Below are 13,872 nucleotides of genomic sequence, written 5' to 3' on the forward strand. Positions count from 1 at the left end.
GTCTCCAGCTTAGAGACCCCTCCTCCGGGTTCTTCTTCCTTTGTTTGCCATGCGCGCGAAAACCCCGGCAGATATGGAAGCTGTCGGCTATAAATTACCCCCACACACACACTTGCATTCCAGGCTAACACTTTTGGAGAAACAGTCTCCTCTCAGCCCATCAGTGTAAAATAAATCTCCAACCCACCAAGATCTCCAAGTGCCACTTGGTTTTTCTGCCAGCATTCCAGCCCGGTTCCATAACAATAGCAATGGACAGATCATCTAAACAGAAAGTCAACAAGGAAACAATGGTTTTGAATGACACACTGGACCAGATGGACTTAACATATATATTCAAAACATTTTATCCCAAAGCAGCAGAATATATATTGTTCTCCAGTGCACATGGAACGTTCTGCAGAATAGATCACATACTGGGGACACAAATCAGCCCTCAAGTACAAAAAGATCAAGATCATACCATGCATATTTTCAGACCACAACGCTATGAAACTCAAACTCAACCATGAGAAAAAATTTGGAAAGAAAAGAAATACTTGGAGACTAAAGAAAATCCTACTAAAGAATGAATGAGCTAACCAAGAAGTTAAAGAGGAAATTAAAAAATACATGGAAGCCAATGAAAATGATAACACTACAGCCCAAAACCTCTGTGAAGCAGCAAAGGTAGTCATAAGAGGGAAGTATATAGCAATCCAGGCCTTCCTAAAGAAGGAATAAAGGTCTCAGATACACAACCTAAACTTACACCTTAAAGAGCTGGAAAAAGAACAGCAAATAAAACCCAAAACCATCAGGAGACAAGAAATGATAAAGTTTAGAGCAAAAATCAATGCTGTTGAAATCAATGCTAAAGAAGAAAAAAACAGAACAGATCGATGAAACCAGAAGCTGGTTGTCTGAAAGAATTAACAAAATTGATAAGCCACTAGCCAGTTAAACCAAAAAGAGAAAGGAAAAGACCCAAATGAATAAAATCAAGAATGAAAGAGGAGAGATCACAACCAACACAGCAGAAATAAAACCAATAATAAGAGAATGTTACGAACAATTATACCCCCAATAAATGGGAAATCTGAAAGAAATGGACAAATTCCTAGAAATATATAAACTACCAAAACTGAAAAAAAAGAAATAGAAAATTTGAACAGACCCATAACCAGTAAAGAAATCGAATTACTAATCAAAAGTCTCCAAAAACATGGGGCTCCTGGGTGGCTCAGTCGGTTGAGCGTCTGACTTTGGCTCAGGTCATGATTTCGCGGTCAGTTCGAGCCCCGCATTCTGTGCTGACAGCTCAGAGCCTAGAGCCTGCTTCGGATTCTGTCTCTCTCTCTCTCTCTCTCTCTCTCTCTCTGCCCCTCCCCTGCTCATGCTCTGTCTCTCTCTCTCTCTCTCTCTCTCTCTCTCTCTGTCAAAAATAAATAAACATTAAGGATAAAAAATTTTCTTTAATCTCCAAACAAGAGCCCAGGGCCAGATAGCTTTCCGGGGGAATTCTACAAAACATTTCAGGAAGAGTTAATAGCTATTCTCTTGAAGCTCTTCCAAAACATAGAAATGGAAGGAAAACTTCCAAACTCTTTCTATGAACCCAGATTTACCTTGATTCCAAAACCAAAGACCCCACTAAAAAGGAGAACTAAACACCAATTTCCCTGATGAATATGGACACAAAAATGTTCCACAAGATATTAGCCAAACGGATCCAACAACACATTTAAAAAATTAGTCAACACAATCAAGTGGGATTTATACCTGGGATGCAGGGCTTGTTCAATATCCACAAAACAATCAATGTGATTCATCACATCAACAAAAGAAAGGACAAGAATCATATGATCCTCTCAATAGATGCAGAGAAAGCATTTGTCAAAACACAGCATCCTTTCTTGATAAAACCCTCAAGTAAGTACAGATGGAAGGATCATACCTAGATATCATAAAAGCCATATATGAATGACCCAACGCTAATATCATCCTCAATGGGGAAAAATTGGGAGCTTTCCCCCTTGTTCCTTGTCAGGAACAAGACAAGGATGCCCACTCTCACCACCATTATTCAACATAGTATTGGAAGTCTTAGCCTCTGCAGTCAGACAACACAAAGAAATAAAAGGCATCCAAATTGGTCAGGAGGAGGTCAAACATTCGCTCTTCGCAGATGACACGATACTCTATATGGAAAGCCCAAAAGATTCCACCAAAAAACTGCTAGAACTGATCCATGAATTCAGCAAAGTGGCAGGATAGAAAATCAATGCACAGGAATCGGTTGCATTCCTATACACCAACAACGAAGCAACAGAAAGAGAAATCAAGGAATCGATCCCATTTACAGTTGCACAAAAAACCATAAAATACCTAGGAATAAATCTAACCAAAGAGATGAAAAATCTATATGCTGAAAGCTTATGAAAGACATTGAAGATGACACACACAAAAAGAAAAAGATTCCATGTTCCTGGATAGGAAGAACAAATATTGTTAAAATGTCGACACTACCCAAAACAATCTACATATTCAATGCAATCCCTATCAAAATAACACCAGCATTCTTCACAGAGCCACAACAAACCATACCACAATTTGAATGGAACCGGAAAAGACCCCAAATAGCCAAAGCAATCTTGAAAAAGAAAACCAAAGCGAGAGGCATCACAAGCCCAGACTTCAAGCTGTATTACAAAGCTGTAATCATGAAGACAGTATGGTACTGGCACAAGAACAGACACTCAGATCAATGGAACAGAATAGAGAACCCAGAAATGGACCCACAAACGTATGGCCAACTAATCTTTGACAAAGCAGGAAAGACTATCCAATGGAATAAAGACAGTCTCTTCAGCAAGTGGTGCTGGGAAAACTGGACAGCGACATGCAGAAGAATGAACCTGGACCACTTTCTTACACCATACACAAAAATAAACTCAAAATTGATAAAAGACCTCAGCGTAAGACAGGAAGCCATCAAAATCCTCGAGGAGAAAGCAGGCAAAAACCTCTTTGATCTTGGCCGCAGCAACTTCTTACTCCACACGTCTCTGGAGGCAAGGGAAACAAAAGCAGAAACGAACGACTGGGACTTCAAAATAAAAAGCTTCTGCATGGCGAAGGAAACAATCAGCAAAACTAAAAGGCAACCAACAAAATGAGAGAAGATATTTGCAAGTGACATATCAGATAAAGGGTTAGTATCCAAAATCTATAAAGAACTTATATCAAACTCAACACCCAAAAAAACAAAGAATCCAGTGAAGAAATGGGTGAAAGATGTGAATAGACACTTCTCCAAGGAAGACATCCAGATGGTCAACCGACACGTGAAAAAATGCTCATCACTCCTCATCAGGGAAATACAAATTAAAACCACAAAGAGATACGATCTTACACCTGTCAGAATGGCTAACATGAACAACTCTGGCAACAATGGATGTTGGCGAGGATGTGGAGAAAGAGGATCTCTCTTGCATTGTTGTTGGGAATGCAAGCTGGTGCAGCCACTCTGGAAAACAGTATGGAGGTTCCTCAAAAAACTAAAAATAGAACTACCCTACAACTCAGCAATTGCACTACTAGGCATTTATCCATGGGATGCAGGTGTGCTGTTTCAAAGGGACACATGCACCCCTATGTTTATAGCAGCACTATCAACAATAGCCAAAGTATGGAAAGAGCCCAAATGTCCATCGATGAATGAATGGATAAAGAAGAGGTGGTATTTGTGTACAATGGAGTATTACTCAGCAATCAAAAAGAATGAAATCTTGCCATTTGCAACTACGTGGATGGAAGGGTATTATGCTAAGTGAAATTAGTCAGTCAGAGAAAGACAAAAACCATATGACTTCACTCATGAGGACTTTAAGAGACAAAACAGATGAACGTAAGGGAAGGGAAACAAAAATAATATAAAAACAGGGATGGGGACAAAACAGAAGGGACTCATAAATATGGAGAACTGAGGATTACTGGAGGGGTTGTGGGAGGGGGGGATGGGCTAAATGAGTAAGGGGAACTAAGGAATCTACTCCTGAAATCATGGTTTCATTATATGCTAATTTGGATGGAAATTTTTAAAAAATAAAAAATATAATTTAAAAAAAGAGAAGAAAAATAAATAAATATTTTTTTAAAAAAGCAAATAAAAGAGACCTCAAATTAATTCTTTGATCAATAAAAAAAATAGGTCTACAACAACAATATATACCAAACCTTACTAGCTAAGATAGTATGCTTAGCTCTTCCAAGTTATTAAAAGATTAATGCTTTCACTCAGCTTAATGGTCAACCTGATATATGATGGGTTCCTAGGGAAAGAACAGTTATTTATGCTTGGAGATTCAGGCTATTTCTTTGTTTTAATCAACAGTCATTGTAAGTATGTTACTGTCTACAGATTTATTCTAGGCCTTTTTTCTATGTTTTAGTTTATATTTGAGAGAGAGAGAGAGTGAGACAGAGCAAGTGGGGGAGGGGCAGAGAGAGGGAGACACAGAATTTGAAGCAGGCTCCAGGCTCCCACCTGTCAGCACAGAGCCCGACATGGGGCTCGAAGTCATGAGCAGTGAGATCATGACCTAAGCCGAAGTCAGACGCTTAACCAACTGAGTGACCCAGATGCCCCTACACCTATATTAAATTCGCAAATTAATATCAGACTCCAAATGCATTGATTATTATCTAAGCCTTTACTCATTCACAAGGTGCATTTACTTTGAACAAAATTTATTTCAATAAGATGCTCTAGTCTTCTATTTTTAGGAGCTACACATAGAAGCAGAGAACCAACAGCTTCCTTACACACAACTTAACAGCCATCTCTACCCCCCTGATACCAATTGAAAACAACCATTACATGGCCACTTGATCAACATCCATAAGCTCAGGGCAATTGTTTGGAAATGCCAAATGAAACCAGAGCTCAACAGGTGTGAGGAGTCACACCATGACCTATACTATTTCCATCTACATGTCCAAATGACAACTATTAACAGCTGCTTTCCTGTCAATTCAATGATTACACAACTTGCATACATGCAAATATAACATACTTTTTAAAGCAAAGCTCACTCTAAAATATAAAATCTATGGAGAAAAATCCTAAGTTCTATTTTAAACAATCAGCTGCACCCAAAGAAAGAACGATAGTCTCCTAACTATAAATAACTGACTTTCAAAGTCTACGACGGATTTTCACCAATAGAGCTCAGGCATGTTACCAAGAACACATGGTAAACTCTTACAACAAAGGCAGTCACCTTTTCCTTTATATTTTAGGATAAAATAACAGCTATTGCCTTGACATTATGAATTCATTGTATAATTCCGACCTCCTAAAAAGGAAAAAACTCTCTTAGTATTCTTAGTGGCTAAATTCTGTCAAGGGAAGAATACATTTATTTTTTTTAATTTTTTTTAACATTCATTTATGAGACAGAGAGAGAGCATGAACAGGGGAGGGTCAGAGAAAGAGGGAGACACACAGAATCTGAAACAGGCTCCAGGCTCTGAGCTGTCAGCACAGAGCCCGATGCAGGGCTTGAACCCACGGACCGCGAGATCATGACCTGAGCCGAAGTCAGACGCTCAACCGACTGAGCCACCCAGGCGCCCCAAGGGAAGAATACATTTAGATAATCATTAAGGATAACAGAAATTGCAGCAGTAAAAAAAAAAAAAAAAAAAAAAAAGGATATGAGATTCAACTTCAACCTGTGGGTATAATTACTCAGATTCTAAACTTAATCCCATTTCCTGAAATGTAAAACCAGCTTTACAGGTACCATTGCTTATAATATATCAGGCTGAAGTATGGCTTTTCCCCCGTTCATCTTGGGGACAGTGTGGTAGATGAAAGAAAGGGGGCTTTGGAGCCCATGAGAACAAAGTTATCAAAAGGACAGCACTTACTAGTACTGTGATCTCAGAAACATGACCTACTCTCTTTTGAGCCTCAGATTGTAGATTTTTTCAAAATGAGAGTAATCATACTTACCTCACCTGGAGGTTATGGTGTACATGCTAAGGATGTAACTCCAGTGCCAGCCAGGAACTTGGAGTATAGTGGTAGAGGGAAAGTGCAAGCCTATACAAATAAATAAATAGAGTTATAATTAGGGCTAAGGGAAAACTGGGGTTAGCACTGTGTGAGCAAATAATGGGGGCAAGGGAATATGGAAAAAAAAAACGCATGTGAGTAGTGAGTAGGTACTACAGATAGAAACCTGTTATGGAATGGATTTGCCTCCAAAATCTATACGTTGAAGTACTAACTACCCATGTGACTGTATTTGGATACCAGATCTTGAAAGGTAAAGCCAAGGTGAATGAGCTCATTTGGGGGGAGGGACCCTAATCTGATAACGTGTCCTATAAGAAGAGAGTGGGCATCTACACACACAGAAGGAAGACCACGTGAAGACACTGGGAAGGACGTCATCCACCAGCCATGGAGAGAGGAGACCCACGCTGCTCACACCCTGATCTAAAGTGTGAGAAAATAAATAAATCAATTTCTGTTGCCTAAGCCACCCAGTGTGTGGTACTTTGTGATGGCGGACCCAGGAAACTAATACGAAATCCCAACACTTATTCAGCGAATGGTGTTTGAGCCTTTGTAGGGGTTAGGCACTGTCCTAGGGCCTTAAGGAAACAGCCCTAAACAAAGCTAGTTTGGTCTTTGGACCCCATGGAGACAACATTCTGGCAGGGACTGCAGCAGGTGACAGACAGCAAGCAAGTAAGAAAAACAGATGATGCCAAGGGCCGGGAAGAAAAAGAATGCGGGGAAGGCAGATCGGGTGTTCGGGTCGGAGAAGGAGCAGTTTTCCGTTTTAGATAAAGAGCTAGCAGAGACCCCACTGAGCAGGTGACGTCAGAGCAAAGATATGACAGAAATGAGGGAGTATGTCATGTGGGCATGTGGGAGAACATTCCAGACAGAGAGAGGCAAAGTATGTGCAAAGACCTAAAGCAGGAGTGTGTGCCTGACATGTTCAGGGAGCAGGGAGGGGGCGGGTGTGGCCACAGCCCAGTAAACAAGGGGAGGGGGAGAGGAGATGCCTTCAGGGAGATAGCAGAGGCTGGGGAGGGTAGCACCTGTGTGGTGCACAATTGGAGTCAGGCGTCTGGAGACATGAAGAGCTGGGGGCAGGGCATAAAGCCTTGCAGGCCCCAACTGCTGGTAGATAGAAGCCTGAGGCTGGCTGAGATCACCCCAGAGTAAGGACAGGAGGAAAGTTGATGGGAGGTGGGAAGAAGATGAGGACAGATCAACACAGACACTGGTGAGCAGCAGCCCGGGTGGGGGGAGGAGGAAGGAAGGAATTTTTAAAGTAATTACGTGTGTCTGTAAAATGGTGCCACGTAGTCTGCAAACTGGAGGTTGAGACTTCACCGTGAGCTTCAGCGATGTGTCGTTCATTAATGAGATGAAAACTAGAACAAGTGGGAGAGGAAACCCTCTCAGACTCAGCTGACAGAGAGAAGGTCTGCAGGCGCCAGCACGTGCAATGCTAGGACGTAGGAAGACAAAACAGGTGGTGGTGGATGGGAAGTGATTGCTCCCCATGGGCCAGGAGAAACAGCTGCAGGTGCACAGGATGACCGGGTCCCGAGGAAACCCCCGGTGTGCAGGAGAGAGTGAAGCCGTGCAAGGGCCGAGTTAGCGAGATGGCTTCCTCCCTTAAGAACATGGCTCAACTGTGGCAATGGGGCACCAGCCAGAGCCATGGGGACAGATGTAGCAAGGTGGGTGGCTGTGAGGTTGCTGGGACTGTGTATGATTGGGAAACACGGTGAAGATGCCCTATGTTCTCTCTGCCTGTAGAAAGGGATCACGGCCAGGATATCGAAAGTGATGCACACGAGAAACAGAGCATTGAGCCCTCCACAGGGATTCCCATGTTGTCCTCTTACAGCAGACATTCCCACCTTCTTCCTGCCCCCATCACCTCCGTGATGCCTGGCAATCCCTCATCTGCTCTCCATTTCTATGATTTTGTCACCTCAAGAATATTATACAAGAGGAATCGAAAAGCACATGACCTTCTTAAGATTTGCTTTTTCCCCTCTGGGCATAATTCTCCAGAGATTTGGTCCTGCTGCAGTGTCTATCAGCAGTGCGTGCCCTGGCACTGCTCACCGGTGAGCAACCAACCTCATGGGGCTAACATGGTTTGGCTATCTCCCTATGGAAGGACACGTTGTACTAGGCTGGACAATAGCCCTCAAAGAAATCAAGTCCTAATACCTGGAATCTAACTCCCATCAATGGGACCTAGTTAAGGATCTTGAGTCCTGGCTTGTCTGAGTGAGCCCTAGATGGAATCACGAGCATCCTTAGAGAGACTTGACAAACGAGGAGCACTGTGTCCAGGGAGACAGACTGGGGTGATGTGGACACAAGCCAAGGGAGGTTGGTGGCCACTGGGCACTGGGAGCTACCAGAGGGAAGAGATCCACTGTCCCCTGGAGCCCTGGGGTCTCCAGAGGGAGTATAGCCCTGCTGACAACTTAGTCTTAATGAAGCGAATTTTCCCAGAACTGTGAGAAAACACAATTTTGTTCTCATAGGCCACCAAGTTTGTGGTAAAAAGAGCAGGTGTGTGCAGAACAGGTCCCCATTCCCATCTCCCTCGGACTTTGGAGTCTTCCTTCCCTGAGAAAGTCAGGGATGCTCTGATATTACAACCTAGTTGACTGCAGGCAGCCATTGAGTCATTATTATGACCGTTCCCACTTCTCAAGGCAACACATTAAATTACATTTCCTGTGGGAGGAACTGTGTATCCATGTCCGGCCAATCCTATGTCACCCTTTTGGTTTAATACTCTTTGAATCCACTCCCATACTTGTTCCCCAGTCTCCTACCAGTGCGAAGTGGTAATACCCTGCCACTCCCTTGCATGGGCATCTGATCCTGCATAACCTGATTCCATACCTCCATTTGGAGTACACTGGCATCCCGTTATTTTCCAGGAAGTAAACACGGATGATAGACGTGGAGCCTGAAGATCACTGCTCTCTGTCACGACAGTATTGTCTTAGGTGAAACCATTGAAACCTTTTCTCTAGGGGTTCTTGGGGTGCGGTAAGACTATTTTCCTCAGACGAGGGGGAGCTGCTTCTCTTGGCAACAAAACACAAGATACTCACCTCATGAGGCCATACATTTTCTAATGTTTCGCCCTTGCTTTGTATCCTATTTCCTGCGTATACCCCAGGCACCTAAAACTGACCCCAGACAGGCTCTGTAACTGCCCCCCATGGCCACAGTGATGACTCCACCCACGATCCTCCAGCATGCTGTCCTCCATCACTCCGCACCAGCACTAGTGGCAATGTGAACAAATGTGAAATCACCTCTTGCCACCAATGACCAGTATCCACTTCTGCCAACAAGGAAGCTACTTGTATGTGCACCAGAGAGAAGAGCAGTCCAGTCCCAGAGTGCCAGTTCCAGGCAGTTTCCTGCGGCCACTCGCAGTACAAACTACCACTTGTGCAGGACTGCGACAGGAGACAGACCGCACACCCAAAAGCAGTGAGTGAAGAGCACTGCAAGGGTAAGGGAACCTTCAGGAGATGGCGGAGAGGGCAAAGTGACCATGCTAAGCAAAGGCAAGATGTTTCCACGAAGAAGAAAGTGCAAGGAAAAGTGGTTCCTGATCCCGTGAGATTTATCTGGAGATGAGGGTCGTGTGGGGAGATGTGATACAGAGGAACACGACTACAGAAGCCCCCCATTATCCATGAGGATATGTCTGGAGACCCCAGGTGGATCCCTGAAACCACAGACAGTACAAATACTATAGTGGCCATGAAGGGGTGCTGGCGGCACACCCCCACAATGCCAATGAAAGGGTACAGGATGCCGATGTGGGGGTGCAGATGGTTCACGCCTACTTGGCCCCTAAAGGGGTGTTGTCGGTTCACCCCTACATGGCCCATGAAGAGGTGCAGGCTTGATATATCTACATGGCTGGTGAAAGGGCACAGAAGGGGTGCAACCATAACAATCCTCCATCACGGATGAGGGGTGCAAGCATCACACCTCCCCATCACTGATGAGGTGTATGGAGCCTGTCCTAGAAGGCCAAAAAATATGATTCGCGTACTGTAGGCAGCTGTTAGGGATGTGGTGATGAGCATTTGTACTAGGGCTCAGGCATTGGTATATGATCTTAAGATCTAAATACCAAAAATAGACAACCAACTCCTAACTTAAGACTGGGTGAATTTCACAATAGAAGCAATAATGCTAGTATATGCAACAAGAAATATCTGTCCTTGCATAAGCTTCTATCAGAGCGCATAACCACGGATAGTTAACACTAAGATAAAAATAACCTAACTGTAAAATCAACATCAAACCACTTGTTAACCCAACACAGATAGGCAATCAGGAAAGATGAAAAGAAGTAAAAGGAACTCAGGGAACACAAACCCCACCTGTTTACCAATCACATCACCTCTAACATTTCTAGTATTGGAGGCCCTGCCTACCCAAGGACATTTGTGAAAAGGCTGTGGTATCCTGACCAAGCAAAGGTAGCATAATCACTTGTTCCCTAAATAGTGACTCATATGAACGGCCACATGAGGGTTTTACTGTCTCTTCCAATTGGTGAAATGGACCTTCCCGTGAGGAGACAGGAATAGGATAAGACCCTATGGAGCTTTAATTCACTGGCCCAAAGAGACTACATCAATACAACCAATAGGGACAACAGATCTCCCCATGGACCAAAAATTTAGGTTGGGGTGACCTCAGAGAATAAAATCCCCTCTGAGGGATTTGGATTTATACTTACCAGTCAACAGTACAACCTCACTTATTGATCCAAAATACTTGATCAATGCTGTAGGTACTATACATGTACCCTGGCAGAGTTTCCTTTGGGGGTGGGTGGTTGTTGTCTTCACATTCAGTGCAGGGTTAGGAAACGGTGGTGGTGGTGTTTTCTCCTTTTCCATAAAGAGTTCCAAGGCGACCATTTTGTGAGAGCCAAGCAGTAGCTGGGCTGCTCCTGGATCCCTTGCTGCTTCGGGTTCCCTGTTGAGTGTCCTAGCAGTGGCCTAGCAGAAAAAAATAAAAGAAGATGACAGAACACACTCAGGTAACCGAAGATGTGAATGAAGAGCCTACTGAAATACCACCAGAAGACAATGGGACAGTGCTGCTGTCCACAGTTACAGTCCAGTTTCCTGGAGCATGTAAGATGCACTAGAGAAATGCAGTGTAACAGTACCTGAGAGATGTCTGGACAGTAGAAGAAACGCTGCACGACCCCAATGCTGGCTGGGGAAATGTGGTATATGTCGTCACTTTACGGAGATAACAAAAGAACAATGGACGAGACAGATGTCTGCTTCTTCAGGAATGAAAGTGAAAAGATCCATCCAGGAAAATGTCTGATTGAAAATGCTTTTAGGTACATTTTTTGGGAGAGAAAGAGAGACAGAGAGAGAGAGAGGGAGAGACAGAACACAAATCGGGAAGGGGCAGAGACAGAGAGAGAGACAGTATCTGAAGCAGGCTCCACATTCAGAGCACTCAGCATAGAGGCCGACCCAGGGCTCAAAACCACAAACTGAGAGACCATGACCTGAGCCGAAGTGGGACTCTTAACCCAATGAGCCACCCAGGGTCCCAGAAAACATCTGACGTAAAAGGAAAATCACCATTACATCGCTGATGAAGGGGCGAAGATGGAGCACCTGCGTGAAGACCTACAGGACCAAGTGGGTGATCGACCATGACTTAAGAATTACCCTGACCCCTAATGTTAATCCTAACCATAACCCTAGCTTAAGAAATGCCTGCTTCTTCAGCTGTGGAAGTGAAAAGAGCCATTTGTGAAACATCAGATTTAATAGTGGCATCACTACTCCCTCGCTGAGGGGAGGCCCAGCGCATGGGGACACCTTCACATGCAGAGTGGGTGGCAGGTCACATGCAAGAACCCCCTCCTGCATGCAGGGGAGGCAGGCCGGTACGGGAAACCCTACCAGGCTAAGAGGAAGCAGGACGATGGCGTGAAAAATCTCCCGCACAGAGGGTAGGGCTATTGCCTGAATGCCCTCCCTCACCGAATGGGGGGCAGTGTCCACGTGTGAACACCCTCCGGCTTAGAGTGGGGGTGCAAGCATGACCTACCCCTTACCCTAGCCCTAACCCTAACCCTAACTAAACCCTAGCCCTAACCCCTAACTCTAACCCTAACCCTGTTTTTCCCTGATACCTAGAACCTGCAGTGGGTCATGTCTCCAACAAAACTGACTGCCACATGTGGAGAGTGCCCACATGGACACCTGGTTTTCCCCTCTAACCATCAATTCCACAGTAATTGGTATTGTCATTAGAGGGGTGGGACCCTTTGGAACAAGAGGGGCTTCTCTTGTTAAATTCGGCCAGCAGTGAGCGCTGAGACGCCCGGGGCGTGAGCCTGAGCTGCGGGCCCCCAGTGGCAGGGATGGTCCCTGCAGCTGCCGCAAGCCCCTGGGAGGCAGGACATCTGAGAGACGGTGCCCGACCATCTGGGCTGTGAGGCACGTGCTGTCTGCTGCTTACTCGCTCCGCTGGGCACTGCCTCCTCTTTCTCAGACCCGAAGCCCCGGGGAAGAAGACACCTGATGTTCCTGCACACCCTCAAGATCCCAGGCTCCCAATTATTTTTAAAGGTCTGAAGGCATCAGAGAGCCGGCCAAGAAGGGAGCAATTAGGAGACAGATTCAAGAAAAGCCATACTTGTAGGGACGTAGGCCTGGATTCGGGCATTTTTGCCCAGGTCGGGGCTGAATGAATTAGCAGTGCTTGTGACATCCTGGGGGAGGTGGGAGGGAGAACATGGGATGCCAGCTCCCAGGGGCACCCGTGGTGATCTCCTGCATTTGGATTAGAACCCTGGGAGCAACACTGAATTACAGGTAAAGGTGTAAAAAAAAAAAAAAAAAAGCAAAGATAATGCAAGCAGACTGTAGCCGGTGCTGAGACATCTGGGGGCTTAGGAGTTTGAAGTTTCTGATAATGTAATTAGGTGATTTGGATTGCTAGTCAGGAGGAGACTCAGGAGGACCTGTGGGCCTCATATTATTTCTAGAAGGAATTTTCAATGCATTGTCTACAATATTCAAATTTATACTGACACAAGAGGAGACCAGGTAACATTAACAAGAACAAGCAGAAAGAACAAGTGACAGAAATAGGTTCACAGGGGATCAGAGATTAGAATTAGAATATGCAGGGGAGCCTGGGGGCTCGGTCATTTCAACGTGCATCCCTTGATTTCAGCTCAGGTCATGATTTCGGCTCAGGTCATGATGGAGCCCAAGTTTTACACACTGAGTACACATTTGAGTACACAATTTTTTTGCAAAACTGTTTCTAGCTTTAATATTACAAAGCTTCTTTTACATTTTAGCCTGCAAATGTAAAACAGTATCTCCATTCCTTCATCAAAAATGTGTTGACTGCTTATTCCATGGCAGGCACTGGTCTGAGCACTGGGAAGCAGATGAATATAGCATGGTCTATCTTCCTCAACGTAAGGCCTGTAAGATTCAGTCCACTGTGTTTATTTAATATATTTACAACACTAGCCATTCTGTTTACAGCTATCCATCCTACCTTATCCCTTCCCCAGATAAAAAAATCAGCACTGTTCAAATTTAAGATTTACTATGTTAAAAAAAACAATTCAACTGCAGCACCGGGGTGATCAGTCGATTGAGTGTCCGACTTTGGCTCATGGATTGGAGCCCCACCTTGGGCTCTGTGCTGACAACTCAGAGCCTGGAGCCTGCTTTGGATTCTATGCCTCCCCCCTCCTCTCTCCCTGTCCTTCCCCGACTCGTGCTCTGTTT

General features: G+C 44.5%; 1 protein-coding gene across 1 annotated transcript in view; it reads right to left on the reverse strand.

The window, feature by feature from the left end:
- The window catches only part of LOC109493653, a 161,117-nt gene that overhangs the window by 119,426 nt on the left and 27,819 nt on the right, over positions 1 to 13,872 (reverse strand). The window contains exons 2-4 of the transcript XR_006588772.1: positions 10,821 to 11,085; positions 7,349 to 7,443; positions 6,002 to 6,091 (exon numbers count right to left, since the gene is read on the reverse strand). The gene's annotated coding sequence lies outside the window, so the exon portion shown is untranslated. The remainder of the gene's footprint in view (positions 1 to 6,001; positions 6,092 to 7,348; positions 7,444 to 10,820; positions 11,086 to 13,872) is intronic.

This window comes from Felis catus, chromosome D4 (genome assembly GCF_018350175.1).
Source record: "Felis catus isolate Fca126 chromosome D4, F.catus_Fca126_mat1.0, whole genome shotgun sequence".
NCBI classification, from domain to species: Eukaryota; Metazoa; Chordata; class Mammalia; order Carnivora; family Felidae; genus Felis; species Felis catus.